The following is a 15,787-nucleotide window of genomic DNA, read 5'->3' as shown; positions in this document are numbered from 1 at the left end:
CCCACATTGGTAATGACCAAAATCAATGTGAGTAGCAGCCCGATGATGAAGCATGCCACCCTTCAAGTGACTGAGGGCTTGTTCTTAGAATACACAGTAGGGATAGAAGAAGAGAGACACTGCATTTCTGCCTGAGTACCCTTTTGAGCTTGTGATGATGATGATGATGACACAATCAATGTTGTAACTGAAGAAACCTAATCTGAGTAAGAGAATCATTTAATTTGTCATCATCTGCCTTGATTGTGAAAATATTTCTATCAAGTTCCACAATGTAATAAGAAGTGTATTAAAATCATCAGTGTATTACTATCTACTTCACAGGTCTCTCGGAGTATGGAGAGTTGCTCCAGCAGTGCATTGATTTACAATGCGCTCAGCATTGGTGGAGCATTCAGATCATTCACCATGAACGCCAGAGCTAGAATGGTAAAGTGTGTTTGAATGTTTTTTTAAATATAATATCATTCAACAAATTGATTGTGGCTTTTGAAAATACAATAGCTTGAATCAAGACACATGAGGTATCTGGGATGCCTCATATTTATGTGAATTCATATCAATATGGAATAATTCTAGTGTGACATCTTCTATGTCTCTTAACATTAGGGTCACGCTTTGACAGACAAATTAAGTCATTGTTAACTCATGGAATGATAAACTCAAATTGAAGGCCCAGACATAGAACAATGTACCGAAGCAAAATTATACTGCATTGTGCTTTTGAGTAGTCATGGGCTGAAATATTTACCCCTAGCTTACTATAAAACATTCACATCTTTCAACATTAAGTAGAAAAATGCTATCATATTGTTCATAGTGCAAGCAAAAAGGGCAGGATTCTTTCATTTGTCTTTCTTGAGGGATTCATATTTATTCTTAGAAAAGTGTACTTTCTGCAAAAAAATATTCAGGGCTCCATTTACAATATTTTGATGTAGGTCAGTTCCACAAGCCTTCCTGATGGTGCCCTACGTTAAAAGAAAAGGACAGAAATGAGCTGTTTCTATCAGACATAGGGCATTCCTGCCCCCTCCCGGTTCGCACACAACTGACTGCCATGTACCAACGCAGGCACCCTTGCGCCACAGTGCAAAGGTGTCTGCATTTTAGGAGGGATTGTTTTTGTGAAGGAAGGGAGACCTTCCTGCTGAAAAAACAATCAATGGAGGCAATTTTCTCTTTCTATGAGTGCTGGGAACTAGGAGAAATAATGTTATTTCCCCCTGTAGTGCCTCCTGTATGCCACCTCTGGAGAGGAATAGGCTTTTGTCCATTGCCAGGTTTAAGAAATCTCGTACCTCTGGGAATGTGTCAAATGCCATGGGTGTTACATGGATGTACCCACACTAACGTCCATGGCACGCTCCCTATCGCAGGGTAAGGCAACACAGTGACTTGCGCTGCGTTGCCCCAGTCCATTTCTACAAGGCCATCAAAAGCCATGCAGAGTGGCTTTACATCACCTTGTAGATATGGCCCTTCAGTGTGCGCAGCCAGAACGTCACTAAAAGTGCTGTCCCGGCAGCGCAGGGGCCTTGTAAATGAGGCCCCGTTTTTTTTTGCATTGAAGGAATATGACTTACGACTGTGGAGGTGTGGCCAATGTGCAGAATCTTTTATAGTAGACGGAGCACAAAGGAGAGTTTAAGAGGGAGGTAAATGCAATTGATTAGGCAATTTTTTTAATGCAATGAAATAGAGAAATATTCACTTTTTGGGAATTTCTCTGCTGTGTTGTGTGACATTTTCAGGAAAATGTGCCAAACACCAGCCTCAGTTGGTAGTGGGAGTACCCGCCGGCAGTGACATGGGGGAGGGGGAGGGGCAGGGTGGGGGGTAGTAATATATGGATTTCGTAGGTTTACAGTTAAGTAAACATATATATAAATTAACAGAATTTCATTACGCACACTGCATCGCATTTGGGGATGCAGTGCATGCAACTAAATTCATTTCATTTATTTATATGTTTACTTACCTGTAAACCTCCGTAATCCATAGATTACTACCCCCACCCTGCCCCTCCCCCTCCCCACGTCACCACCCCGCAGGTACTCCCACTACCGACCGCGGCTGCCAAAGACGAAGCAAAAAATGCTAAATTTCATAAACCCTTCAGTATTTTGTGGTCCTTCATTACAATACAAACTGTCATGAAACACCACGAGCTTTCAAAAAAATTCTATGAATGATGACATTTGCAGAAATTTGCAAGATGGAACAATTTCATGGACCAGGCAGTGATTTGGTTCTGCCTGCAAAATACCACCATGGGCACATTTGACATGCTTCAGTTACATACATGGTGGAAATGCCCCCACAGTGATACCTTTTGCTGGATTTCGTCTGTGTGACTTCTGGGTGACTTTGGCAAATGGTTCTTAACCCTTTTGGTGCTTCGGACGGCCCACGGCCGTCCAACGACACATTGGGCGTGTGCAGGGGACGGCCGGGGGACGTCCGAACCACGCCCAGTCATAAACCACATGCACCGCTGCTGAATTCACACCGCAGTCAACGGGTTAAACAGTAAAAAGAGTAATATACCAGTTTGCAAAGGGGTTAAGAAGAAGGGATCTCGTGACATAGGAAATCTTTTCCACAGAAATAAAGACAAACTTAGACATTTTTCCCACATTGGGTGAGGGAAACAGGCATATGGTAGGAAAGTTGCAAAATCATACATCACTCTTGTGTATAAATCAATGTTTTGTGAAATAGGCTGTCAGAAATCTCCACGAAACAGAGGCATACTGTGCACATGTGGTTTAGCCTTTGACAGAAATCTAAAACTTCTTGTCTAACAAAATAGGTTTCTGAGGTGCTATAGTTGACTGCCATCATTGCACTGTCCACATTATAGCCAAACATGCAACACATCCATTCAATGCCACATGGCATAGGTAGAAAAGTACCCGTGACATAAGCCATTCTCTAATGTACTGTTGCAAAGTATGATACATGTTCCGGGCGTAACTTTCAGGCAGTACTATTTTTGGGCTCTTTTGCCAGGATTAGCGCATGGCCAGGTACAGTACCTGATTCCCGCTATAGCGCCGGGACACCTCTGTTGATGTAGCTGTCGCGCTTTATAGGTGCTACTATTATTATTATTATTACTATCAATAGTCACACAGAGTCATCTTTTTTAGATAGCTATAGACTACAACATTTGACTCATGCAATATCCAAATCGCATAATAGGTCTCCACTCCTGCATCATTAGGCCCATCATTATGAAGTTGGAATTGGTTCTTCCCAACACCGGAGAATATTTTTATACAGCACTGGTCCCATTTTGATGTATGCACAACTGGCCCATAATTAGAATGAGGAAGGGGGAGTCAAGGGCATAGAGGGGGTTTCCATTGCCCCCAGTTAACCCCTAAACATATATTCCTTGTCCATGTACTATTAACCTCATGTGGATGCATGTCATACACAACTGCATGATTCATAGTCTTAGATGTTCAACAAATATTTAGAAAAGTAATATCCATGACTATATAAAAACCTGTTGGAAAACTGGATAACATAAAGCACACCTCAATCCAGATTTACCAAGGGCATGCATTACCCTTGTGTCACGTAAGGCAAAGCAAGGCAACGTAAGCTCTTAAGTTAGATTTACTATGGCAAGCAGCGTCACCTAGATGGCTCTGCTTTGCATAGTGGGGCGACGATGAGTGGGGCAGTGGCAGTGTCCCTAACTGCTCGGCGCTACGTAGCTGGAAGCAGATTTCTGTTGATTTTAAAATTATTCTGTTGGCATTTTAGCCTTCCATTTTAGGACACATACCTGCTGGAAGGGGGAGTGGTGGGGGCTTTTCGGGCAGTCCTCCTTACCTGAAAGCCTGGGCTCGGTCTTCACTCCTTCCCGCCTCGGTCCAATGCGGTAGCTAGTACCGTTGCACGGAGGGCTGGGAAGGGAGAGCCAGGCACTTCCGCTGTGACCGCATAGCGGTCTAGTGGCGGGGAGCTGCTCACATAAAGGGCGCAGGGCCCGTGGCCGCGTTGCAGTGAGTGGGGCAGTGGCAGTGTCCCTAACTGCACTGCGCTACATAGCCGGAAGCAGATTCCTGTTGATTTTAATATTATTCTGTTGGCATTTTAGACTTCCATTTTAGGACACATACCTGCTGAAAGGGGGAGTAGTGGGGGCTTTTTGGGCAGTCCTCCTTACCTGAAAGCCTGGGCTCGGTCTTCACTCCTTCCCACCTCGGTCCGAGATGGTAACTAGTACCGCTGCGCCGAGAGCGGGGAAGGGAGAGCCAGGCACTTCCGGTGTGACCGGTTAGTGGTCTAGTGGTGGGGATCTTGCTCATATAAAAGCTGCATGCCCCAGCGGCCACGCAGCAGACACGCGCCCGTTTGCGACCGGTTGGGGCCTGAGGCCAGAACCCCTGGTGGTTTGGGGGTAAGGATACAGTATAGCGCCCAAGATCTGCGGGCTCTCTGTCCGGCAATGACAGACCTGTGTAGGCACAGCATTGGGGGTGGAAGTAGTTGCTGGGACTGCAGGTACTGCACTTTCAGAGCTAAGGTTGAGAGGGAGGCTAAGGTGGCAAGCTCACATGTGAACTGTTGCCTATTGAACTGCAGATCACTTAGGAAGCATAGATTGGAGGTATTTGATCAGCTCTCAGAGGGGCAGACTAATGTAATGTTCCTCTCGGAGACGTGGCTGTAGGAGGATTCCGCACCAGAGACCCTAGAGGCACTTCCTAGTGGGTATGGGATCACTAGGATTGATAGGGGCTCCTGTAAAGAAGGTGGGGTGGCGATTATATTCAAATACACCATCCAATGTGTCCTAGAGCCGGTCACAATCGCTGAGAGTGAGGCGGGTTTCTCCACATTTTAGGTAGTTCCAAACTATATCGTGAAAGGGCTCCTGATTTATTGACCGCAGGACCCTCCACTCGTTTTTCCTCTAGCCTGCTAGAATGTCTTGTGCAGCCAGCACTGCGTTATGAAAAACTTTTGGTGCTTGGCGATTTGAACTTGCATTTTGATGACACAAAGAATGTAAGGGCCAGACAGCTGTGTCAAGAATTGGCGACCCTGCAATTGATGTTAAAATCTGATTCACCAACTCACCAAGTGGGGCATCTGCTTGACCCCATTTTTGCTAATTGAGAGGACATAGTTGTGAACTCCCCTCTGCCTGTACCATGGTCAGACCATTTCCTGGTCCCGTTTGGGCTGAGGCTGCGGGGGCTAAAGGCACAGGTGATATCCAAGGGGGAGACAGCACTCCAGAAGTGGGCGGGTTTCTCTCAGGAGAAGTTTAACAACGCTCTTGCTCAGGGTGGGTTGCCTGGGGGCACAGATGTCGAAAGTGCATGCGGAAATCTGGATAGCCGCATTACGGAGGCACTGGATAGCACTGCTCCCTGAACGCATCAAAGACCAGGGAGAGTACAAAAATTGGCTCCCTGGTATAACAACGCCCTGAGAACCGCTAAAGCAGACTGTAAATGTCTAGAAAGGCGGTGGAGGAAAGATTTCTCGGATCAGGTCAGGAGGGAATATAAAGTCGCCCTGAAGGGTTACCATGGGTTTATTAGAAAGGCGAAGGCAGCGTACTACCAGGAAAGAAATGGGGCGGCGGAGAACTCGGCTAGGGAGTTGTTTAGGGTCTATAAAGAAATCTAATCCCTAGCAACTGCAGGCAGTGCCAGCAACTGGTTCGGAGGAATAATGTAATCGTGTGGCGGATTTCTTTATGGATAAGGTGGAGACAATTTACTCCACCTTTCCGGACTCGGCGCATGTCGATCACGAGATCCCGGGGGAGTAGGACACATTTCAGAGGGAGAATGCATTGTCAGATTTACCGTACCACCTACAGAACTGTTAACGAAAATCTGTAGGAGTGTCAAGTTGGGTTCATCAAGGGACCCTGCCTCCCATAAAGTACTTGGAAGGAGCCTTGTAACCCTTGAGCCATGCATTAGGCACCTATTGGAATTATCCTTCAGGACAGGGACCGTGCCAGCGAGATGGAAGGAAGCAGTAGTCCTTCCGCTATCCAAGAAACCGCATATTAGCCCAGATCGACTTGATAATCTTCGCCCAATCTCTTTACTTCCCTACTTGGCAAAGGTTGCAGACAAGGTAGTAAATACACAACTTATTGGGCATATTGGGAAACACAATTTTTTGCATCCCACGCAGTCTGGGTTTCAGGCACACCACTCGACGGAATCAGCCCTGTTACTCGCCACGGAAACCATCAGGAAATATGTGGATGAGGGACAGACGGCGGCCCTAATCCTGATTTAAGTGCCGCCTTCGACACTGTGGCTCACCATACCCTGCTGCAGAGTCTAAGGAAAGGAGGAGTGGCAGGGAGGGAATTGAATTGGATGAAATCCTTCTTGTCCGAGCGTAGCTTTCAGGTGAGGCAGGGCTCTCACTACTCCAGGGTCATCAAGTTGAAACAGAGAGTATCGCAAGGATCAACCCTGAGCCCGACCCAGTTTAATCCCTATGTTACACCATTAGTGGAGATTGCAGATTTTGTTGGGATCAGGGTTGTGTCCTATGCCGATGACACGCAGCTGGTGGTCTCCCTGACAAAAGCACAGGAGACAGCAGCCACCAACTTTGTGGCTTGCATGCAAGATCTTGCATCATGGATGGCGAATAACTGCCTGAAATTGAATGGCAGTAAGACCGAGGTGCTTGTTGTGGGAAGAGCCCCATTGGTGTGGTCATCGGCATGGTGGCCCCAGTCTCTGGGATCCACCCGATGCCATGCAAGCAGGCAAAGAACTTAGGGGTCTGGCTGGATAAGAAGCTATCTTTCGAGTATCACACCAGGCGGGTAGCAGGGGCCTGTTTTGGACTCCTGAGGGGCCTCCAGAAAACCCTGGACATGCTGCCCACCACAGCCAGAAAGACCATGGTGCAGGCCCTGGTAGCCTTGCGCCTTGATTATAGCAACGTTCTGTATCTGGGGGTCACCGGTGTATGTATGCAAAGGCTTCAAGTTATACAGAATGTGGCTGCTCAGATAGTTCTTATGCTGCCTAGGGGGGCCTCCTCGAAGATGGCATTAGCGTCCCTGTACCAGCTGCCGATAAGGGAGAGAATCCTGTTTAAGGCACTGTACGTTTGCCATCGTATCATCCAGGGGACTTATCTGCCCTATCTGTCTGATTTATTGAGGCTCTACACTCCAACACGCCAACTGAGATCGGTGGGGACGGGCCATGTGCGCGTCCATGCCAGTAAGAGAGCTAGGATGGGCGGCCACTCTTTCCGCTTTTTGGCAGCTCAGCATTGGAACAAGCTCTCAGTGAGCCTACGGGGGGAGGGCTCGGAGGCTATCTTTCGGAAATATCTGAAAACCTATCTTTTCCCTACAGGATAGGCAGGCTGGGCCAGGCTGGGTAAGGGTTGTGGCAGTTTTGTACTGCAGTGTGGGGACACACTGGCCTAGTGTAACCATGCGCTCTATAAATGCATCTATTATTATTATTATTATTAATACTATTATAGTGAATCTAGAATAACACAAAAGCAGCACAAGTTGCTGCCTTATGTTAATCTCCGCGTGCGGAAGGAGTTGCATGGGTGGAGCGTGGGTATTCCCCCCCATCAATTCATGGTTTTTGAATCATTCCCAGAGTTACTAAGAGTAGTGAACCTGGGAATGCGTTAAAATGATATGCCTTCCCAAGTGAGGCATAACAAAGAGAAATATGTTAATTTCTCCTCGTATTTACTTCTTTCGAAAGAGCAAACTGCTTCTAGGTATTATTTCTGTGCTGGAAAGTGTCCCTTCCTGCACTAGAATAATCCTGGCTGTAACAAAGGCACTCTTGCACCATACCCAAGGGTGCCTGTGTTTGCGCTTGGCAGCCACAAGTGTGCCAACATGGAGAGAGAGCAGGAATGCCTATATGTAAGTAATTATGGCACATTTCTGCTCTCCCCATTTGTCACTGTGCAGCAAGTCGCTTTGCTGCATTTCACTGCGTCAAATATTAGTGAATCTGGGCTCTCTGGTTTAATCTGTTATATCTTAAATGTTTTGTTGCACAGTCCTCTCATATAAAATACAAATGATGCTGTATGTATTTACTCCTGCTAGTATTGCAGATGATGATAACAATGATGATTATACCAGTTTTTTAAACAAATTATTCCATTACCCTGTCCATATTTTTGTAGGGATTAGAATTTCTGGTTGGTAACCATTTTCCTTAACATGTGCTTTGTAGAAATTAACCATGTTCCTCAATGTAGCAGGACACTGCTGAAGATGATCAATGTACATTTTTCTTCATTTGCAGTTTCTTGTATTTGAGCAAAACATCAAGTGCAGTCAATCACAAGTTAATTGTGTTACCAGTACTGGCTATTGCAGCAGATTCATGATGAAGATGGCCCAGGTTAGTATGGTAAAGTTATACTAACTGGTATGTTGGCACAAAGTGATTCTTAGTACATAGTATGATTTACAGAATGACATTGTGTTTTATTATATCTCAAGGAGATTCCTTATATTTGTGAATATTTATGAATAATATTGTTAATGTACTTTAGGCATTCTGTGATTTCCCTAACATCATTAATAATTATGGTCATATTATGGTTACTTACACTGCATCAATTTTATCAATGTTCTACCAGATTCCCAACTCTGTCAGTTGTAAAAGAACTTACATACACGTAGTAGCGTGAATGAGTGCAAACACAAACCACAACCTTCAGACTACCTTTGTCCAACCTTATACTTGTAACCTACCCACCTCACCCTTCGGTTCCTTCTTTGATGCCACCTGGATAAGCCAGGCTAAGTGTTACTATCCCTTCTGTTATACCACAGTGGTACTGAATGTTGTTAGTTTCACTAACAAAATGCAAATGTGTGTTTTTATGGATCATATTTCTTGGTGGATATTGTTGGAGGATTTGGACTCTCTAGATGTCAGTGCCTGTCAGGTCTTTCGTGGTTGCTCCTCAGGATTGGATCGATGCTATAAAGGGACCCACCTCTAGATCATCCCAAGTCTGGCTGTCAAGGTCACAGACTGTTAAGGAGATCAAGCGGGGGAAAATGTAGGTCCGGAGGGGAACAGCTGGGCAACTGGAACCGAAAACCTGTAGATATAGAAAGCAAGGGATGAGTGGACTGATAACCCTCAGATTGGATACTTGCTGCTCAATACACTACCCGTATATCTCACCTGCAATATCCTACAGGGGTGCAGGAATGAAGGAGTGTTATAATGGGCTTCTTCTATCATCCCCTGGTTTTCCTACTATAAGACACAATAACAGAAAGCATAAGAAACCCTAGTTACCCTTCCTTTCTGTGACCTAAAGCATATGAACAGAGAAGCTGTGGTTACACCTACCGGAACTGGGAATGAAAATAACCAGACTGCCCCAGACATAAATCCTTTCAATAACACTCCTTTTCGGTATCTTCCTTTTAACTGTTAAAGATTCCCCCTCCGAGGAAATGTATGCGTAGAATGTTAAAGGGGTAGCGCAGGAAGCAAAAGAATCAACCCCAATATGATGCATGCATCCCCTAGATTGTTTGTTCACCAAGTAAGTTCCTGGTATGAAGGTAACAAAGAATATGCCCAGCGTAAAGCAAAACACAGCGTCTATACAGATTCTTCTCTGCAAGCGCAGACAATAATAATAATGTAACTTTCATAGAATGTACAATCGGCACCTAAGCCCAGGTGTCCTGATATGACAAGAGCAACGCGCTCCACGTGGGTAGATATGGAGCAATTAAGTGAACACCACGCTCCACAGGAAATGCACTGATAAACACAAGCACACCACTCGGTATTAGGAAAACCTGATACAGCGCTCACCACTCTTGATATGGGCGCTTCCTAAGCCCCACCACAGTAATCCATGATCCAGGTGTAGAGAACACCGGTAACCGTGCACGTTGTAGGCGCTTACTAAGCCCCACCTCAGTAATCCATAGACCAGGTACGGAGAACGTCAAGAGACTGTTCTCCCTGCGGGCGCTTCCTAAGCCCCACCAAAATACTCCGCAAATCCGGTACAGCGATAACAAGCTTACCGCAGCCCTCCTCCAAGTAACGCCAGCAAGATCTCCAGAAAACACGAGCAGAAACTACTCGCCAGGTAGGATAATCGGCGGCGCTTCCTTGGGAAAACGCCATGATATCCTTTCCGGTCGCACAGCGTCATTCTAGCGCGCCACGCGAAGGCTCATGGGAAATGTAGTTTACAAGCCCAAACAAACACGCATAGCAGTCAGTGATTTACCAGCGGCCGGGGGAATCCTGACAGTGCCTTCCCACATCTAATGCTGACTATTGGTAAATATGGCAGCCCACTGGAGTCACTGCTAGGTTTGTTGATCATACACTTTTACATGATCACTGTTTTAAACAAATAATCAATCTCTGTTGTCACTTTGAGAAGTGGACAAGCGGGAAATAGACCGGTTATTGATCAGAAGCTCTTTGGGTGACCCGTTCTTTGGGGAGTCTTCCCTAAATGTTCCGATGGAGTTCACATTAGTCAAGGAAGGCACATCTTGGGATTCTATACCAAGTTACCTTACAGCCTTGCTTAACTGCCATACCTCCTTGGTTGGGTTTTCATGCCACACCTGCAAATAAATGGCCTTAACTACAGTTTTATGTCCATGCCATATTTGTTCATGACACTTAAAGCACATCATTTTCTCATTTGCGAATACAAATGTGGATGTAAACATTATTAATGGCAGAGAACTAAGTTGTGCATTAAATGTACCTCATGGGTTTTTTATTTTAAAGAATATTGATGTATAGCGTTGTAGACCATGACCATGGTTCACATCTGAAGGCTTCAGTTCTTGTACGTTGACACTGTGCCTAATACATAAGGGGGTATGATAGACATATGTTTAGAGTGCTGAACAGACTTTTAGTACACCAAACATTTTTGAACAGGTGCCTTTTAGGGTTAACAGGTCTATCAGGAATCTGGGTCGGGGGTCCCAGGGCAGACAGGGATTACTGGGACACAACTGTAACAGCTAGGGTCTTTTCCCACAGGTTCACCAACTCGGAGCTAAGGTTCCCTTTTTAGCACTTGAACCTCAGGGCAGTGAGGCAAGCCAGTCTAAAGCTTGCTCCAGCAAGCCTGAGCCCTAACCCATAAAAATAAAAGAAAACTCCCAATATGAGTTTAAAGCAACATGTTTAATAAAATTCAGGGATACAGGATTTGTCAGGGTATCAACACAATAGTTAAAGTCAAAACATAGAGTCATACACAGTGCAAATCAATATTGAAATACTTCAGGATAGAACTAACAATACTTGCAGACTCAGAGAAAGTTAATAAAGTTTTCATTGCTCAGCGTTATGCAGTGTGTAAGTATTACTTCTATCTTTAAACTGACTACAAAACTACTGCATGCCCTAACAACAAGAAATCCTGCATGACAAAGCCTTATTGCTAATTATCATAGCACAAAGAATGCTCCAAACAGTGCAAAACTCTTTCAGTGTCATGTTTTCTCTACCTTGGAAACCTGTGGAAGTTAGGGTGATAAACCAGCATTTTTGGGAGAGCTCATGTGGGGCTCTGCCATTCCCCTTGTAGCCCTAAGAGCAAATAGCGATCATTAGTACTGTCCCTACCCTTCCTGGACATGGCCTCTTCTCCTTTGCACATTTTTCACAGCCCTCTGACACACATTTTCACACACAGGCATTATCTTTCAGCTGTCCCAGGCTTTCCTTTTTTCATTGTCACAAATGTGCCTGATAGTGCTTTTCTGAGTTTTTTCTTTTTCAGTAACTGGAAGCCTGCACCTGTCTATGTGTGGTGCCTGTGTGAGGCTGGATGAGATCCCTGCCTGTCCAGCACTGCTCCTGAGTGTATGTATTGGCAAATTTGTATAGCGCTGTAATGTCACCCAAAGGGTATCCTGGCGCTTTGATTCAGCAAGCCGAAACCACCAATGCAAAATCACACTGCTCTTGGAAACAGGTGGGTCTTCAGACCTCTCTTAAAAGATAGAAAATCACCCTGACTCCTCAACGATATCGGGAGAGAGTTCCATAGTCTAGCAGCCGCAAAACTGAACGACCGACCACCCATCCTTACCCTCTGAACTGAGTGTAAGAAGTGGACGATTTTTGACTTGCTTTCTTCAAGATCAGGGAAGCAGATATGTCCCACTCTTTGGTGTGCTGCCACTCTCATCTTGCTACAGGCAGGCATGGACCACTGTGTGTTCTCTCATAAATGGCATGGGGACACTGGCGTAATGAAAAGTGAGGGGGTCTCCCTGCACGGTACTTAGAGGGGCCCCCTCCGGACTCAATCAGGAGCTCTACGGCCAGAGTGCAGTGCCGAGGGGGCCCCTTGGAGCTAGAGGCCCCCCGCAATGCGGGGCTGCGGGGGCCAGTGTTACGCTTCTGCACTGGGAGTTGGAGGAGGCACACCGTGATGCTGAAGGGGTGCTGGCCTGCCCTGGCAGCCCTTAACAATGTAGCACCACAGCCCTCCTGTTGCCCGTAGCCTCAGGGCACTAGCCCCACTGCAATTGTAAGTGGGGAAAAGGGGGGATTGCCAGGCACACATCTCAACACTGAATAGTCTTTCAGGCACAGTCCCTTCTTGGGGAGACTTTGTTTTGAAACTGCATCTCACAGAACTGCCTTTTTTTCATCCGACAGCACTGGGGAACTGTTAGATGGTTCCTCAATGAAGGAGAGCAATACAGGTCCACATCTCTGGCCCCATTAAGCCGACTCACATGTGGACTGCTGTAGTTCAGCTACCAGGGGACAAATTTCCAAATTCTCACACAAGTCAGCAAACAAAGTGGCTGTACTGTGATGCATAAAAGGGAGAGAACAGAAATGCTTCATGTTTACAAAACTATCAAGCATTTCTGCTCTCTTCGTGCACTGAGTCACTGTGTACAAGGGTACCAGCGTTACAGGCAGGATTGCTTGTGTTCAGGAACAGACACCTTCCTGCACAAAAACAACTTCTAGAGTTAGTTTCCTCTTTTTACATGTGCAGCAGAATGCAGCACAAGTGTAAAGGGGTAATAATGAAGAGAAATAAAGCAATTCCCCCTTGTTACACCTTACTTTGTATGGTGGAGAATATTGACACATTCCCAGGCTTACAAGTCTTTGTAAAGCTGAGAATGTACCAGAATTCATGGGTGGATGCATGGGAACAACCCCATCTTCACCACAAGTGACAGTATCAAGTACAACTCCACCACGCCACTCACAGGCACTGGCCACTCCATCATCAACTTCCAAATCAACACATCTCAAACAACACCCCTACCAGGTAACACAATTCCAAGCCGCAGCTGGGTAAAAAACACAGAAGCAGATTGGCTCAGTGCCATCAGCACAGATCAACCTAGCCCCACAGACAACCTGAAGAAGGCCATCTACAACTTCAACAACTTGATCAAGAAATGAGCAGACTCCATCGCACCCATACAAACCCAATATGTACAGTGGATCAAATAAGCAAGCCAGCTGGTACACAGAAGGCCTCAGAGACACCGAAAAGCACTGTAAACAGCTAGAAAGGAAATGGTGAGTAAGCCAAGACACACCCGCCAGAACTACCAAAAAGGTTGCATTCAGACTCTATCACTACCAAACAAGAGACACCAAGGAAAAACAGTAGTGGGCCACATCAAAGGAAGCTCCACCAGCTGCAAGGAGATCTTCTCGATTTTCAAGGATTTCACGTCACCATCAGCCACTGTCAACAACATCAGTGCCTCCAAACAATTCTGCAACAACCTATCCAACTTCTTCCACAGGAACATTGCAAACATTTACAAAATCTTCTCACACCAACTCGACCCCAGAGAACTCATCGCTGACTTACTCACCATCTGACAACCCTCCTTAGAAATTACACAGCGGCAATCTATTGATGATCCACTCAGCGGCCCCAACAGACCTATGCCCCCACCACATCTACAACCTGGGAACATCACCAATCAGCACCACCCTGACCCACATCATCAACACCTCCATCATGCTTTTGAGCAGTCATGAGTCTGAAATATTTACCCCTAGCTTACTATAAAACATTCACATCTTGCAACATTAAGTAGAAAATGCTATCCTATTGTTGATAGTGCAAGCAAAAAGGGCAGGATTCTTTCATTTGTCTTTCTTGAGGGATTCATATTTATTCTTAGAAAAGTGTACTTTCTGCAAAAAAATATTCAGGGCCTCATTTACAATATTTTGATGTAGGTCAGTTCCACAAGCCTTCCTGATGGTGCCTTACGTCAAAAGAAAAGGGCAGCAATGAGCTGTTTCTATCAGAAATAGGGCATTCCTGCTCCCCGCCGGTTGGCACACAAATGACTGCCATGTACCAACGCAGGCACCCTTGCGCCACAGTGCAAAGGTGTCTGCATTTTAGGGGTGATTGTTTTTGTGCAGGAAGGGAGACCTTCCTGCTAAAAAAAAAAATCAATGGAGGCGATTTTCTCTTGCTATGAGTGCTGGGAACTAGGAGAAATAATGTTATTTCTTCCTGTAGCGCCTCCTGTATGCCACCTCTGGAGAGGAATAGGCTTTTGTCCATTGCCAGGTTTAAGAAATCTCGTACATCTGGGAATGTGTCAAATGCCATGGGTGTTACATGGATACATCCTCACTAACATCCATGACACACTCCCTATTGCAGGGTAAGGCAACGCAGTGACTTGCGCTGCGTTGCCCCAGTCCATTTCTACAAGGCCATCAAAAGCCATGCAGAGTGACTTTACGTCACCTTGTAGATATGGCCCTGCAGTGTGCGCAGTCAGAACGTCACTAAAGTGCTGTCCCGGCAGCGTAGGGGCATGTAAATGAGGCCCTCGTTTATTTTGCATTGAAGGAATATGACTTACGACTGTGGAGGTGTGGCCAATGTGCAGAATCTTTTATAGTAGACGGAGCACAAAGGAGAGTTTGAGAGGGCGGTAAATACAATTGATTAGGCAATTTTTTTAATGCAATGAAATAGAGAAATATTCAGATTTTTGGGAATTTCTCTGCTGTGTTGTGTGACATTTGCAGGAAAATGTGCCAAAGACCAGCCGCGGTTGGTAGTGGGAGTACCTGCCGGGTGGGGAGGGGGAGGGGCAGGGTGGGGGTAGTAATCTATGGATTTTGTAGGTTTACAGTTAAGTAAACATATATATATATAAACAGAATTTCATTACGCGCACTGCATCGCATTTGGGGAGGCAGTGCATGCAACTAAATTCATTTAATTTATTTATATATTTACTTACCTGTAAACCTCCGTAATCCATAGATTACTATCCCCCACCCTGCCCCTCCCCCCTCCCCACGTTACCGCCCGGCAGGTACTCCCACTACCGACCGCGGCTGCCAAAGAAAAAGCAAAAAATGCTAAATTTCATAAACCCTTCAGTATTTTGTGGTCATTCATTACAATACAAACTGTCATGAAACACCATGAGCTTTCAAATTTTTTTTATGAATGATGACATTTGCAGAAATTTGCGAGATGGAACAATTTCATGGACCAGGCAGTGATTTGGTTCTGCCTGCGAAATACCACCATGGGCACATTTGACATGCTTCAGTTACATACATGGTGGAAATGCCCCCACAGTGATACCTTTTGCTGGATTTCGTCTGTGTGACTCCTAGGTGACTTTGGCAAATGGTTCTTAACCCTTTTGGTGAGTCGCACGGCCGTCCGACGTCACATTGGGCGTGTGCAGAGGACGGCCGGGGGACGTCCGAACCACGCCCAG

At 45.7% G+C, this 15,787-nt stretch overlaps 1 protein-coding gene across 1 annotated transcript in view; it reads left to right on the top strand.

Annotated features, from left to right (window-relative positions):
* The first annotated feature begins 324 nt into the window (after positions 1-324).
* The window catches only part of LOC147692454 (uncharacterized), a 175,976-nt gene continuing 160,513 nt past the window's right edge, over positions 325-15,787 (top strand). Inside the window, exons 1-2 of the mRNA XM_086938656.1 lie at positions 325-429; positions 8,310-8,408. The gene's annotated coding sequence lies outside the window, so the exon portion shown is untranslated. The remainder of the gene's footprint in view (positions 430-8,309; positions 8,409-15,787) is intronic.

The sequence above is a fragment of the Lissotriton vulgaris genome, chromosome 9 (genome assembly GCF_964263255.1).
Source record: "Lissotriton vulgaris chromosome 9, aLisVul1.2, whole genome shotgun sequence".
In the NCBI taxonomy this organism is placed as follows: domain Eukaryota; kingdom Metazoa; phylum Chordata; class Amphibia; order Caudata; family Salamandridae; genus Lissotriton; species Lissotriton vulgaris.
This window is presented reverse-complemented; position numbering and strand designations above follow the sequence as displayed.